This window comes from Anguilla anguilla, chromosome 7 (assembly GCF_013347855.1).
Source record: "Anguilla anguilla isolate fAngAng1 chromosome 7, fAngAng1.pri, whole genome shotgun sequence".
NCBI lineage: Eukaryota > Metazoa > Chordata > Actinopteri > Anguilliformes > Anguillidae > Anguilla > Anguilla anguilla.
The window spans coordinates 12,726,911-12,743,373 of record NC_049207.1 but is presented as its reverse complement, the minus strand read 5'-3'; the positions used below and the strand labels follow the sequence as shown (position 1 = coordinate 12,743,373).

General features: G+C 47.4%; 1 protein-coding gene across 6 annotated transcripts in view; it reads left to right on the top strand.

Annotated features, from left to right (window-relative positions):
- Positions 1-1,416: 1,416 nt before the first annotated feature.
- LOC118231748 (solute carrier family 45 member 3) overlaps positions 1,417-16,463 on the top strand; it is a 32,452-nt gene continuing 17,405 nt past the window's right edge. The window contains exons 1-2 of one of the 6 annotated variants that reach the window (XM_035425907.1): positions 11,097-12,423; positions 12,514-12,566. The gene's annotated coding sequence lies outside the window, so the exon portion shown is untranslated. The other 5 variants (XM_035425905.1, XM_035425911.1, XM_035425906.1 and 2 more) reach the window with 5 other exon arrangements.

Below are 16,463 nucleotides of genomic sequence, written 5' to 3'. Positions count from 1 at the left end.
GCTCTGCCAGCTGTGGAGATTTATGGCTCTGTGTCTCCTGGTCTACCATGGTGTTGCTGGTTACGGACTCCTGGGGCTGGATGGATTTAAAACAGTCTCTGATTTTTTATTATGTTGAACAAACATTCACTGGGTTAATCAGCTCTTTTTATTGATGCTATGGTTTTGAGTAAGTCCAGTAGTCTGAAAAATCTGTTTATATAGCGCTGAATAAACGTGCTTAAGAAAAGGACTATTTCGATATGTTTGATGAAGCTCGGTTGTCCTCATTCTTGAAATCTGAGTAACCATGCGTTATGTTCCAAGCTACCTTCAGGGGATGCAGGACTACTACAAAGGTTACTTTGTCTACGTTCAAACCACAAACGGCGAGGATGAATAAAAACATAGAAATCGACGTATTGTCTGCAGAGTCCACATTTCCCACATCATTCATCAGCACTTGCTAGAGAATGAGAAATGCCAAAATAACACCCTGCTACACAAATTCGGAGTGCGGCTCTGGATAAAGCTGAATTATGATTTCCGCTATAGTGGTTTAACAATGTTCTATTTTCCGTTAGCGAGCGCAAAAACGAGTAGGTCTAAATCAGGGCAATTTACTAATTTTACGGGGGGTAGGGTGGGGGCTGTTCTGACGTCAGGTGTATGCAAGGTTACATGTGACGTAGGATTTCCTGTATTTGTCAATAAATATTTATAGCGTGTAGCAGATTTTGTATTCTCATGCTCGTTATACAAGATTTGGTTGAAGCTCTTTATGCTTCTCTGAATTCACCGATTTAACGAATGCAATTCACAGCATCCCTTTCAGGAATTATATGTTGTATATTTTTTATTCATCTACAATTATTTATTCGATTAATAATGCAATCCTGTCCCTTCAGTTTGTCACTTCCCTCTAATGTGAATTCAAGCTGTCAGTGCAATCATCTGTGTGGGAGGACTATCATCTGCGAGTTAGGACAACATAACACAGCCAGAAAGTGCAAAATGTGTAAATATATAAAACATTATAGATTCGTATGACAGGCTATATATTTATCGATGCGGATGTTTGGCAGTCCTCCAAAAACATAGCTACCAATACGCTCGTCACTCTTCATAATAATAGTTTATTTTTATTCTCAAATAAAGTCACAGTAGGCTATTGTAGTTTGTAAACGTCCTTGTCCAGTGGACCGACACGGGCTGGTTTTACACATTTAGCCTAGCTCCAAATTAACGTTTATAACCTGGATATAGGCTTATATATTTAAAAAAAGTTAATAAAAAAGTTTGGTTTATTAGCTGACTGCTCTAAGGTAGGCTACAACAGCAGTGCCCCCACTAGCTGTTTCGTAGCCGAGGAAATGGTAGTTCTGCTTTTTATTTCAGTTAGAAACACAGAAAAAAGCAAATTTGAAGAAATGAAATAAAATAACGGACTTCAGTTTTCGCTTAAAAAGCGGACTCAGTGTTGAACGAATTACGTGTGTCATTGCAATGTGGAGCAAAAAGAACATATCGGAGAGGGGGAAAGATGATTCGTATTGGAAATAACATTTTTGCTCAGGTGGAAGGACTAGGCACCAGATCCATGAATTCGAACAAAACTGTGGGGAAAAAATCATAGCAGCGCAACTCGTCATTGTCGCGCAAGGTTTGACTTCATCCACCCTGAGGGGGTTTTTTCACCATTCCCGTGCATCGTTTCACGTCACTGTGAGTCCTTCCCAGAAGTTAGGGAAAGACGGAGCGCAGGAAAAGTGAACAAGTTGCTGCGTGGACCAACGAGAGCGTCGTTTATAAGGTAAATGGTCACGATTATTTTTTATCTTCTTTTTAAAAAGAGGAATGTACGTTCCGATAGATCCGCGAAAACAAAAACAGTTGTGTAATGGAGGGAAGGATTTTTTTTAACCGACCAACGGATCTGGAAAACAACAAATGAAACATGTTCATTGTATCTGTAATAACTTCCGCTTCCTGCAGCATGCGCCTACTGTAAGTGTTGGCTTTTAAAAGTATACTGATACTTTCTCTATTTGCTGGAGTGGGTAAAACAAAGAGCGTTTATTTTAAGCGATTTCTGATTCATGTAAGAAGAGGTTTGTGTCGGAAGCACTGTCTACGCGCTTGCTCGCTGTTTGTTAATTTACCTGCGATTACGCTGTTTAGCAGAAGTTAAACTTTTCTCTGTGGTCATTTGGCTTTCCTTAAATTGAGGTGGTTTCGTGTACCACGATGGGAGTGTAGCATTTGCCGCTTAGCGCGCCGATCAATATTATTTTGCTACGAAAGTGTTTAATCTTTTTTTCTGAAAAAAAGCTTGGCGCTGTTGGCAAGACCCCTGCTGTTTTGACACAACGCGTGTGGGGGAGGAGGAGGTGAGCGAAGTATTTTGAGTGTTGTAGATTTAGTTTTTAGCCTCATACATTGGCACTGTGATGGAAATATAGATAGACCTAGCTGTAAGACTTCTGGCGATGTAGTGAATTGAGCCTAAACGTTTTATGAGTCAGGCATCGAAAATCACAGAGCTCCTGCAGCTTTTTAACACGAAAAGCGCACTCGTTGTTTGCAGTAGCCGAATGATGGAAGCGATTTACCGTGCAATATATTCGTAACGTGGCTACAGTGAATTTGGATTACATTATGCGTTAAGTGCTGTTGGTTTTAAGTGCCCACTTGTTGCAATATTTCCCTGATTGCAACTCGCTTTATGGGAACAGAGGACAAGAGGTTTTTAACGCACTGTTCCGCCCTATATCATTAGTGCTCTTTCAATAACACATTTAATCGGAGACCACAGAGCTTTCACATCGCTTATTCCTCCTTTTTTAGTCATTCTAATGTAGCTGTAATTAAACTTCTTTTTAAAACCAGGCTGTGAATTTATATGAAATTCATACACACTTTCCTCCCAGTTGTTTTCACAATGGCTGTATAATCTACACGCAAATACTGTGTTTTAAAGGTTTTTTTTTTTGTTGACTTGTTGAGATCTTAGTTCGTAAGGTGTTCTTAAATGCAGTTGTTGGGTTTAATGGGTTTAAGTATGCTCCTGCTTAATGTAGCCTATTGTATTGGGAAATGCATTGGAGACCAACATCTGAGGCAGTTTATAGACTTTTATATTTAATTTTGTATAGCAGGTTTTTGAAAGCTCTGACAGAAGTACTGAGTCTAAATGAGGCCAGGATAAATGGAAATTTATCAGTGCATATTAATTGAAACAAACTTGATACATGTGGGAGTAATTTGGAATAGAACTACCGTCCTTCAGATCACTGAACAAACTGTTGCTCATGCTGTCTAATGTGAAACATTTTCAGAGGAATGGTTAGATATTTAGATTTTAATCCAAATTTAGTTTTTGACTCACCCGTTCTTACAGTCATAATCACAAGCTACCAATCATAATTGCTTGTTGCTTGACAAAAAAAAAACAACAACGGCTAGTCCACCGGTCAAGGTTTCTTTTTATGTAGAAGTGGGAGTTCTGCACTGAACTATAAAAAGCTGTACTACTCATAGAGTATTTATACATTTTCCATGGCGCTAAAATTTCTAAAACATGGTTGCCAGATAATATAGCTTAAAAACATGGTGTTTAATTTTTTTCCATGTTGGCACGTACGGGCCCTTTACTGTGGTCAAAACCTGTAAAGATCCAACTGCAGTACTTGTGCGGAGGATGAAAAGGTTAAATGGCTCTAGTTCTGCACAGAGGGACTTTTATTGTCACCGTGGTCATGACTCTCACCGTACAATGGGCCCTTTCCGACTGTGAGAGCCACTTCAGTGTGCTTTTTCAAGCACGGAGGGGGGAGAAAGTGGAGACATTGTGTCTGCGTGTAGGACACAAGGTGATCTGAACAACATTGTGATCGGGTGCACCGATTCTCCTCTCGGGTTGTCAGTTTTGTATGTATGCAGGCACTTCTGTGGCTGGTATCAGACCTGGAGAACTGATTGTTTACTGGGACTGAAATAGGAAGACCCTTAGAATTGGAAAACATACGTGAAGTGGGACTGAATCAGTCAGGATTATAAACAAAAAAAAACTGTTGGCACTAGAGAGAGCAGTGATGGTAAGTGGTTGTCATACTCTAGATTTATTGGGTGAATTTAGCCTGTATATTCCCAGATTGACATCTAATGAATTGCAATTATCCGACTGGAATCACCTGTCGTCGTTTTCTGGGAGATGCCATTTTGTTATTATGGCTCTCGTCTTCGTTCGATGAGAGGGTCATGACGATGGGAGAGTGAGAGATTACTGGAGCGGAGTGACATTGAAATGAACCTCTTCTACCTCTGTGTGTTACAGCAGGCCATGTAGTAATCCTGGAGTTCAGTTGTTACGACCAAAATGTATTTATGGGATGTTTTATATGCCATTTTTTCCCTAAAAAGATGCTGAAATTGAGAAAATGTTAAAGTACAGAAACTGCTAAATTACACCCAGGATATATGTGAGTAATACTGGCATGGAAACAAAACAGATAATAAATAGTTGAGTAGTAGATTAATAGATGGATAGTTTGGGGTGATGGCTCAATTGTAGACATTGAGACTCCAAATGTGTATCTGTGAAGCATGACCCTCCCTCCACTCTACAGACATGGCTGTTTTGGCATAGTTGGAACTTGGGTGCCTGGGGCAGTAACCATTCACCAGATATCTGGGTGTGGAGAGGGTCATTGGTTCCGATCTGTTTCGCGGGCACATTTGCTGTACTCTGTTAAAATGGTCCTTACCCCGAATGCCCCTGTCAGAGCAGCTGTACTCTGCTCCCTTAATACTGCAGGAAGTGGGGCCAGCTACTTAAGCCTGTCAGGGATTTTTAGTATTTAAAAAAGAAAAAAAGAAGTTTGGTGCCCAATGCTGAGCTTAGCATATCCAATTCTCACCCTAATTTGGAATGGCTGGTTATTTGCAACCACAGCTGCGTTTGTGTGTGAACCCCACCACCGATTCAAGAGAGTGTAGACGTCCACGGTTCTCCTCAGATACACCAGCTGCTTCTTTTCACACCACAGACTACAGCTAAGCTCACGCAGAGTGGAGTCGGAGGAAGACCTTTTCATATATGGCTGTGACTGCATCTATGGATGTCCAATCGGCCAGCAGTGGTGACTAGATGGCAATGCTCACGGAACAGTCGGTGAAGGATTGCTAGCCCATCAGATTAAAAAAATATAATTATTCACACATTGAGACTCCCCTGGATTATTGAAGTCTATTTCCACCCTGAAACTTCTCCAGGACCCCCCCCCCCCCTTGTCCATGAGGGCTGTGGCCTGTGTACGTGACTGGCTGCCTTGCTCTGCTGTCATAGGAATGATCTTTGATGATCTTAGCGGTTAGCAAGAAGCCGTGGTGCCAAACTGGTTGCCGTGGCCCTGCAGGCTTAATTGTTATTTTTGGATGTCAGCCAAGGCCTAATCGCAATGAAAATAATGAGATCATTTGTTTGGAGTGACTTGAATAAGCAAAGCGGTTGTTGGATTTGGGAATTGGAAGAATACCTAACTGAACACTGGAAAGCAAACTAAAAATATCGCCACACCTGTTAGAGGACTGAAGTAATCTATATTTTTGGTGTGATGCGTTTTGCGGTCCCTGACAGTACCACGGGCAGAATGGAATTAATGAGAGTTTCTTAATTTCTGTTTTTTTTTGTTGTTTTTTGGCTTCCCATCATAGCTGAGAAACATAAAAGTGTTCACTGGCCTGACCATTAATCCTAGCATCCAGTTAGGCAGAGAAGAAAGAGCCAGCACTTTATTACAGACTGAATCAGTGATTAAGACGGCAGCTTCTCCACTTTAAAATGCCACACCCGTGTCCACGTCTCAACATCCCATTTGAATTTATTCTTCATGCTGGCTTGGATTTTTGTGAAGTAAGACGTGAAATGGCTGTAAAAGTGGGAATAAGAGAGAATATTTAACCACAAACGTCTCTCAGTGAATTTATTGAACTAGGTTTCAGGAACCTGTGTTAACTCGCATGGCTGTATTCAAAATGAGCAAGTTTAATAGCTCCAGTATTAATGGACAGACTTTTGTAAAATATAAAGTGGCTCATTGACATGTATGTTTTTCTGTGACTTAAGTGTGAATGCAAGTCTCCTCCAGGTGAGTCATTATTTACTCTGCTGAAGTTTTGTGAACACTTTGGGTGGGTAGATATTAAAGCAAATAGGCGGAACTCGATTACTCATTGATCTTGGAATACACTCTGGACGTCAAACTAACGAAACGACCACACACCACTCTAAACAGTTCCGTTTCATGCAATCATCTCATCATGCACCTGTACACTCGAACCTCCCCGCGGCGTCCCCCCCAGGGGGCGATCGGGCGGCTCTCCCGCCCCAGCGCGCCGTGGCTTTGCTGTAAAAGCATCCGTCCTCTGACAGAAACGATAGCCGCGGGCTTGTTAGGTCGCTCACCGCAGAGAGAGAGAGAGAGAGAGAGAGAGAGAGCCGTGCCGCCCAGAGGCCGGGCGTGCCCGCGGTCCGCGGGGGCAGCCGGACCTGGCTCCGGGTGTGGCGTCACCGCCGCGCAGTCGCGGCCGTTTGAAGACTTCTGCCACGCCAGCCCGTCTCTGCGGGCCTGACGGCGGCTGCGGCGTGGCCCCATGGGTAAGAAAATGGACTCGAAGCCGCAGCTGAGCCACGAGAGGGGCCACCGCTGTCACTCCGTTTTAGGGATGTGCCGACTGTCCCTCCCGCTGCCACCGCGAAAATGCGGCTGTGTTAGTGCGCTGGGTGAACGTCTGCAAGAAAAATGAATTATGTGATATTACAAATGATGTAACATCCTGCAACAAAGCAAGAGAGAAAAGCTCAAACTCAATGTCAGCATGAGAGTTGGGGTTGATTCAGTTTAAGTTCACTCAGATTCACTCAGAGGCAAATTAAAATTCAATTTCAACAAATTAATTTAATTTAATTAAAAAAATCCCCTTTGAGTATGGTGCCATTTTCACTTTGTGAATTGGCTTTGGTTACTTCCCAGAATTGACTGAACTGAAATGGAATCTACCCTGACCCCGATCAGCACTGACGTCTTCATTGCCTTGCCTCCCCTGTCCTGTTGGCTTAGCCTGCCGGCCTTCAGTGGGACAGTGGAACATGGGCATTGAGCGAACACGTCTAACAGCAGGAGAGGCTGCACTGTCAGCAAGCCCAGCCCAGTCCTGACCTAACTTCACCCGGAGAGGGTACATTTGGCCGAGTCCTTCTACCTTACTCTTTAATGAGTGTAATTGACATTGTTGTACTGTTCATTTTGGGTCAGAATAAACCCACAGCTGACTTCCTGCACCCCTTTCCCCTTCAGACTGAAGACCCCTCAGACTCACTTCACGTGTTCAGGTTTTGGCGAGTTGCTCACACGGCATGTTACTGAAGGCAGTGAATGAGGTCTTGAGGCGGTCTAGCAGCCTGTCGCTCTGTCCCCGCTCGTTCTCCTCTCCAGTAATGAGCGAGCGGCCACTCGCGGCTTGCCGTCGCGCGGATTTGCACCCGCTGCCCTCGCTCTGCCCCGCGGATCGCGGCTCCGGGGCTGGGATAACTGCAGCTTCATCCCCCAGACATTTTCCCAGGGAGATAAGGGCTGGACCAGATGTTTGCAGTACACAAGGCCCAAACTTTGGTTGATAGGGGAAAAAAAAGCCTTAAAACACAACAGAGAAGTCCATGGCTAAATAAACAGAGAGAGAGAGAGAGACGGAGTGCACAGGAAGCTCAAGACTAAAGTCTAAAAGGGATAGATAGTTTGTGCCCTTTGCTGTTTTATCAGGCTGTCCACGCCAGGGAAACAGTGGAAAACATGAGCGACGTTGAGGACTGTGCGCTTGCTTTCATGTGTCTGAAAGGGATGCGCATTCTGCGTCTGAGGCGGCAGGCTCTTTGATATCTGAGAAGCGTATGTTCTCTGAAAGGATCAAGCCCGCGCTTTAAGTCTGCACATATGACAGCTTTGATGCTGTTTGAGCCGGACCGTTGTTTCTTCAGTAGTTGCATAGCGTCTGATTTACTTTGTGGTTAACGTTATTGCATCAGCCAGCCTATGAGAATAGCAGGCATGCTTTCCTCTGTCCACTGTGTGGACCTAGCGTGCCTACCTTATATACACAGACACACAGAACACACACCCTAGCGTGTACTCATGCAGATGCATAGAGGTACACAAATGCCCGCACGCACTTGCATACGCATGCAGATTCACATGGGGACACATATGCATGTACGTGCGAGCGCAATCGCGCAAAGGCAGAGCATTTCCTGTTACAGATAAATGGAAAGCTCCTGTATTTGCCTCTGCTTGGGTTTCTGCAGTTCAGGGAGCCCTCCCTGCTTGTGCGTCCCGAGGCTGAGTCACCCAGACAGTTGGAAAACGAACGAGGGAGAGAGGAGAGAGGGAGAGGAGAGAGGGAACAGAAAGAGTGGGAGGCTGCTGAGACAGATTTATTCTGGCCTCTTTGCCCAATATGAGACTGGAGCCAGGCTGAAATGGAAAAGGTGCGGTCCGCACACACGCTCACGCTCGTGACGTTTTCGCCTTGCGTTTCCGCACGTTCCTCCTGTGCCATGGAATTTTCCACTTGGTGGCTGGGGTGTAATTATGCTGTTGTGGCACACGGCTTGTTTTCTGTGCCCCCCCCCCAAACCCACACACACACACACACTCTCCCTCACACCCAGTGCCCACTTAAACCCTGGTCGTTGAATGGGGGATTAATAAATGACTAGGGAGCTATTCCAGGTTTCTTTGGAAACTCAAAAAAAATCAAGCACAATTTATTACAAATGTAATCCTTTTTTTGCGGTTTGTGGTTTATGGGTCTGCTGCATTGGCAGGAAAGTGTCGTGTTAAGTACCACTGCAGTGGCTGCCGGTGGCAGAGTGGCCAGATTTGATTTGGCTCGCTTATCCTCTTCAAAAGCGCGTACAGGGAAGGTGTGCCAGTATCATGGTAACAGTAGCAGGGGAGAAGGTGAAGGGTTCTCCGTTTGGCTTGGACTTTGTTTCGACATAAAGGCCATCACGGCATGCGCTGGAGCCAGCGTAGCCATGGGAGCTGGCGCGATGGAATATTTTATTATGGCCTTGTGTGCTTCGGCGTGCTTCACAGTCTCCCCGCCAACGGTTCGAATCATCGCAAGAATCCCACTTTCCAGACTCAGCCTTGTTCCCCCAGCTGGAATAAAGTAAACTGAATGCGATACGAAAGAGAGCAGAACGTGTGTAATGCAGAAACGTTTTGCCCACCACGTTTTGTCTCCATATATTGACAGGAATGGAGCTGCCTGCTGTGGGTCTGTATGTGCGTGTGTTTGTGTGTGTTCCGCTGTGTGTGTATATAGTCCCAGGGCGAGCGCTCCTCCCATTTGGCCATCTGGTTTGTGTAGCATTTGCGACCGGGGTGTTAATCGTCTGATCCCCGGGGCTGCAGTCAGGATCCCCCACTGCGGAGACGGACCTACTGCGCTCTCGTCCTGGCCGGGGGCTCTGCCTGTGCCCCGGCCTCTCATTGGTCAGGCCCCGGAGGCGCCTGGTCGCAACCCCCCAGCGTTAAAGCTGACCCACGAGAATCGGCCGTGTGTAATATCACCCCCCCCCCCCCCTCCAAAAGACTTAATGGAGGGCCCAGCAGCGCTCAGCTGGTCATTTTGGCGAAAAAGTGCGGATTCCTTTCCGCAGAGTTAGTTTGGAATGAATGGTCACCCTCAGAGCTACTGCGTAAGACTCTCTATGGTGCTGCCCTCTTGATTTCTGACTGGGCGTTTATCATTGAAATGTCTGGGTTTTTTTTCTGTCTTTCTCTTTCTTAACTTTGTGACTGCCCTGCGAGTTTGTATTCTGCCATTAAAATGGCGCAGGGGAAACTCTCTGAGTTTGGTTTTTGTGAGGCCAGCAGCCGTCTTTCGTTTCTTTTCAGGCTTTTAAATGCGTCCATTTCTCTCCCAAAAGTGGCTAAAAACCTTTTATAGGCTATCCCTTGCAGCAACCCACCATAATTTATTGGAACTCAGTGAACCCTGCTTTTTTGGGAAAAGGAACGACGATGCCATCGATGCTAACGTGTGCTAATCCGCGGGGCTGCGAATGGTTGGCGATATAACGGATAAAGCCGTTGGTCTGTCTTAAACAGCAGAGGCTCATATTTGTTTAAAGGTTAATGTACTGTTGGGACTCCCAATGAGTGATTAATGCCCTCTCCAGCTCCTCTCCCCCAACTCACCCGTAACACAGGCAACGTTGAAAAATTTTTACGAGGGCTTGCCTTGCCAGCCGGACTACAGGTCATTGGTCTATTTTCTGTTGTGCCTGTTTGTGCCCTCGTGGTTATCCAAGCACAGAGGGTTCTGTTGCAGCTCCCTACAGCTGTTTGAGACTTGGCTTGTTGTACTGAAGTGTATGGAACTCTCAAATCCTCTTATGAAACAACAACAACAACAACAACAACAAAACAAATCTGACTTTCTATGGCCAGGACTGACTTCAACTAACCATGAAAAAAGACATTTAAACACTAAACAAGTGAAGTAAAATTACACAGTAAAAACATTCACTGTTTCCAAGTGTTCATTGTGTGATTCAGTGTAGCACGCTAAGTTAAGCGAGCTAAATTCAGTAGCTAAATATAAAACTTTGTTTTCCATGCCATCTGTGAGCTGACATTGTGGTAAGGGATATAGCATACTGTGCATTCAGTGCTTTCTGGATGTGTTGTAGATCTAGACATGACAGCTCTGAAGCAAAGGATCTTGGGATTTTTTCTAAAATAGAGAGAATAGAAATGTACTCAAACTTTAAAAACTTCTAAGGCCATATAGCTCTATAATGTGTAGTTTTGTTCTATGAGGTTGTTGGATTTAAGTTTACCTTCAGCGTTTTCTCCAACAGTACACTTCTTACACCCTGTGGCTGGTAGTTGATTCGCAGTGAGAGACTCAAGCAAACTCATTCCTCAAAGCTGAACTATACTCTATCTGTTAGTGTTAATGTGCCCTTTCATCACAGAATACAGGGCTCTTTAAAACTGAGGCTCTGTGTGTGTGTACCAGTGTGTGTGTGTGTGTGTGTGTGTGTGTGTGTGTACTTGTGTAGACTGGGGGTTGGAGGGGGACAGAAATCTTTGCTCCTGATAGATACTTAAGTGTGTTACTGGGTCGGGGGTCAGTATATGCAGCTTTGTGGTGGGGTAACTGCTCTTATGAGGTCGAACACATTAGAGAGGGAAGGGAAAATGTATTGGTAGAGGGAGGGTTACTCTGCTGAAGGGGGGGTAATGTATTACCAGAGGGAGGGGTAACTCTTCTGATAGGCAGGGGAAATGTAAATCCCTGGAATGCATTCTTGTTCCTGTTCCCATTGAACTTTGAGAACTGTGACAATGAGAATTTTGGAGGAAGTAACAACAAAAATACTTGTTTTGCATAGTCTAACACCTTCCTGTATTTTGGGAAATTCTCTCTTGACTGTGAATTGCTTTGTAAAATACACTGAGTTACTTATTTCCCAACATGAGGGTAAAATGGAAATTTCACAGGCAGGCTTTATATTTCATTTCCTTCAAATTAGTCAACTAATTTGTAGCTACTGGGTATTTAGAATTGGCCGTTGGTTTGCTGGGATTCACAAGAAGTTTGTGAATCTGGACTGCTAGCTCCACCCCATGGCTCCTTGTACCTTTTTTTGGTACCTCTCTGGAAGGGTAGCGAAATTTAGTTCCAAGAACTATTCACGGTACCCTTCTGCTGGCAATGAAAACACATCCAGAACCCGTGATTTCATGGCATGGTACGGTATGGCACAGCACTGGAAACGGGGTTGTATTGGGAGGCGGGGCGGGTTACTCTTCTGAGAATGAGGGGTAAAGTATAGGCTGAGGGAGGTCTTGGGTATTTTCTGAGGCTGCAACCAATATGAATCCACTCTTTGTTTGAGGGAAGCTTTCTGTCTGCTGCACTGTGTGGTGGGGGGACCAAACCAGCAGCATTTTTCCCCTCTTAGGAGAGGAGGAGTCCCCTGTGATCAGGGGTTTTCCCGTGACCATGGACCGGTGGAGAGAAGAGGGCTGGGGGTGAAGAGAAAGCGAGAGAGGGTTGGATGGAGGGAAAGAGAGGTTGATTAAGGTAGAGGGCTTTGGAGAGAGAAAAAGCGTGAAGGAGATTTTGGGGAAAGGGAGAGGGAGGGAACGTGAGTGCACGCAGGCATGAAGGGCCTGGGGCTTTCCGGCGGCACAGGGGTCCAAAGGGCTTGTGGGAAATGTCTCGGAGACAGGAGAGCGTGCGCCAGGAGGCCACGGGTTCAGTGTCAGTGTTGAGGGCTGGTAGAGCGTGCTCTCTCCACACACATCTGCTGGCAGTGCAGGGAGGTGCAAGGAGCTCTGAAATGCCACTACCCTGCTGGATGGCGTGAGTAAGATTCTGCCCATTTTATTATTATACATATTTTCCTCCATTAATTGCCCTTAATGACAGTTTGGCCTTACCTCTTTTTTCCAGAAGTCCTAACAGCATGTGAACCTGCTGCTCATGCCGGTATTCTGTGTGGGTGTGTAAGTAGAGCATCCTTGGATTGAGTGTGTCATGGAGATGTGCGTGGCACAGCACAGTCAGTGTATAATCGCGCACTCAGCTCTGAGCTACACTACTCACTGTCATGCTGTCAAATCACTTGCTGGCAGGTCCAATGAGATTCTTTCTCGCTGTGCCCCTCAAAGTTGCCACTCACTTTTAGCTGCAAGGCAGTTACCCACTTGCTCTGCCTTAGCTCTGTGCAGCTGCTTGCTTATGGTCAACTCTGACTAGCTACACGCTCTGTCTTTAGTTACTAGTGCTCGCTCACTATTACCACTATTTCCTGCCCTACATATTGGCAAGGTGTGGGCACCTGGTTTTTACATTTTTTGGTTGAGGTAACTACAGAACTGAAGCCCGGGGAGTATGTCTGATGGTGTGCACAGGCCAGTTCGTTTTTTATCTTTTATTGACTGCGGTGTGCTGGGCTGATTTTCAAAGAGGTGCTTATTTGGTAGTGGAAGTCGGGAAGCCACACACAAACTCGGCCTCTATAGTGGGTCATTGTAGTGCTATATGTGTGGCCGTGTTGATAACATTCAGTTTTCAGATCCGTTACCGAGGTCATTTTACATTTGGGTGGAGATACCCCAGAGGACTGCGTTCCTCTCCCTTTCACACCCTTATCACATGACTTTCAGATAACCAATCGCATGCACTCTGGAGAGCATGATATGTATGATATGAAACTTTCGAATCAATGTAATTATCTCTGGATATGTCGTGGATGAGTAAATCAACATGAATCAGTAAATCAGAGACTTTTGCCGTTCTGGGTAAGTAAATGAATACTAACCTGTGGTTCACCTTGTACTTAGCTCATTTAACTCTTGTGTATAAATTGAATCACATTATTCAATGATGTCAATGTTGTATAGATACAATTGGAAGATCCAGCAACCATAATTGCCATGACGGACCAGTAGCTGTCGGCTGCGGCAGAAGAGATCCTTGGGGTCTTCTGTCTTGCATCAGGAATCACTTTTAATTGAATCAGTCATTATAAATGGGTACTCTTTCACTGGGTCTCTCCGTGTATTATATCTGAGTCTCTCCTGGAGTATTGGGGGAGTGTCATCAGCTGTCAATCACATGATTGGCGGATGAAAAGGCAGGGTCGAGGGTCAGGGCGGCGGATCGGAGGTGAAGATTAAGCTGCGCTCATGTGATCCGCGTTCAGAAATTCGAGCGACTTAGCGGGCACAGAGGATCCTAACGTCACCCCCCCCCCCCCCCCCACTCTCCACTGGAATCCAGTAGGAATTTTGTGGTTGGAGGTTTGAAGCAAGCAACCCCCCCCCTCTCCCCTCCCCTCCCAATGGGCAGCAGTCCCTTAAGGAGAGCTGGAGGGAGAGCTCGTGTGCAGCAGCCCTTGAGCTGGACCCAAAAGCAAGCTCCTGTGCCTTAGCGTCAGGCTCCTGAATCCGGCACAGACGCTACGCTTACGGTTCTTACATCTCCTGCAAGAAGCACCCCCCACCCCCCCACCTCCCTACTCCCCACTCAGCCCAAGACTCTCCAGTTGGTCTTTTTGCAGGGTCTGACCCTGCATTAATAAAAATGTTATTGACAGAGCTTCATTCCCCAGTATATCAAGTTACTTACACTGGTGTGACGCTCACAAAGCCGGTTTTGTATGGCAATACCCGTCAGGCCCATTAAAGAAGATTTGGGGGCCCGGGTTGAATGGGGTAAAGGCCAGAAGAAGATCAGAACTGCCATAGCAACCGACTCCCCCGCCCACCCCCCCCAGTCCCTTCTCCAGTCACACTTCGCATCTCTGATTATTTTCACAAGGCCAGATAGACCCCTCACTCGGAGCGGCGGAGCCTACGGAAAGCCGATCGATGGACACGACCGGAATAAATTGCGGGGACTGCAGGAGCGTTAAAGTAGTTGGGAATTGCCGTGGGTGGGTGGCTACGCGCCCTCACGCAAGGCATTCATCTAGCGGAGGTCCGGGCCCGTGCCATGTTAATGTTACTCGTTCAGCTTTAAAAACAAACACGTGGATTTTATTTGACTCATAATTCAGGGGCTGGCTTAGCGTGCTGATAAATTCTCCACAGTAGCCTCCTTCCAGGCCTCAAGTGAATGCAACTGCTGCCTGTGGGATTGAGACTTTCGGATCGCACGAGTCATTAGCGTGGATCCAAACTGCAACTGCAGAAAACAATCCCGCCCATGGGATCCCTGCTGGGGAATGAAGGAGAAATGGAGAGATGGAGAGGGAGATGAGAGGGAAGGAGGGGGTGGGGTGGGGGGGGCAGCCTCCTTTCGACTCAAAGAAACAGTCGGTTGCCAGCCATGGGCTGATGCGTGAAAAGTCCTGTGACAATGCGGGTCAGTGCAGCTGCTGACCTTGGAGTGGCGGGGGGGGGGGGGGGGGGGGTGCGTGGGTGGTATTGGGCTGAGTGGACGGGGACAGGCAGTGGGGGGGAGTGTGTGGGTCCCCCGTTGGGCTTCGGTCAGGGCGTCTCGGGCTACGGGGAATGGGATTTGACGGGTGTAAAGCCCCCCCCCCCCCCCCACAGTCCCAGGCTCCGGCTGGCTCCGGGAGTCTGTGTTTGCGCTCGCTCTGCTCGTACGCTTCCTCTGCTGCTCCGGCGGCGGCGGCCACAGTGGGCTGGTCGACAGCGTTCCGTCGTGACGGAGGCCGCGGCGGTGGCCTCGACTCCACGCCAGCGCTGCGGTCACAGCGAAGGCCACCGAGCGTTTCTCCTGCCTCTGACTGGAAGCGAACCACTGGCGTGAGTCTTTGGGGTAGGAAAAAATCCCCTCCCACCCCCCCCCCCCACCACCACCACAGCCCCCTCCCCACAGCCACCCCTTCTCCCAGAGACGCTGACGCGCACGCGGCCCTCTTGCCCCCGGGCTCGGAGACCGCCAACGCGTTTTCCGGCACGTTCCACCTGCCGTGCGGTTAGCGCAGATGGCCGAAGGGCCTCACCAGGCCCGGCTGCGCGTGCATTCTGCGCGGCACGCGGCGAGATGTGAGCGGAGGGGGAGGGGACCACACAACGATGGCTTTTTATTTGCGGCAGAGGAGCAGATGGGCCGCATTTGTGGAGGAATCTAACACCAAATATGAATTTCGCACGCCGTTGTTTTTTCCTCCCCTCTGAGCGCGGCGCCCGGTCTTGGCATCCTCGCTCTCCTCTCGCGCTCCGATAGGACGCTTCGGAGACCGAGCCTCGCGTTCGCCGGGTGCAGGAGGGCGCCCGTCTTCTCTTCCTCCCTTCCGCGTCCCTTCCACAGAAAAACCGGTCTGACTCAGACGTTCTGGAGAAATCGAAGCGCCGCTACGCGGTTTTTTTTTTTAGGCGGCTGCTGGGCTGGAAAGGCGCGCTGAGGAACGTCTGTGCCTCGCTGATGGGATTTCAGAGCGAACGAAGGTCTTACCTTTCTCTCCGTGCACCTGTGTGATCGTCTTTCTCCGAAATACCCACGTATTTATTCAAAGTAAGTGATCCCCCCCCACCCCCCATTTGTTGCGTTTTTTTATTGTCGTCGTTTCCGATTCGCTTTCCTGCGGTGCAGTGGTTAGATGAACACCGATCGCGCTCAGCTGGTGTGAACGCTCTTTGGATAGTTTCGGCTGCCAGAATGAACAGCGTAAATAAAATGGAAACCTGTGTGCGTGGGCTCCCCTTGCGTTGCGAGGTTCCGCTTTTCTGTGGAAAGAAGAAGCAACAAAACAGTTCCGATGAAAGGCTCGGCTTTGGGCGGCGTTCCCTGGAGAGGATGACTGGCCCGAGGACGAGGAAGGTTGCCGAGGAAGGTTGCGGGCTGCCGTCAGTAATCCGCGAGACGGGGAGCGGCGTGCGATCAACTTGAAGATGTCCTTTGGTGGGGGATCGACATGTCGGCCCCAG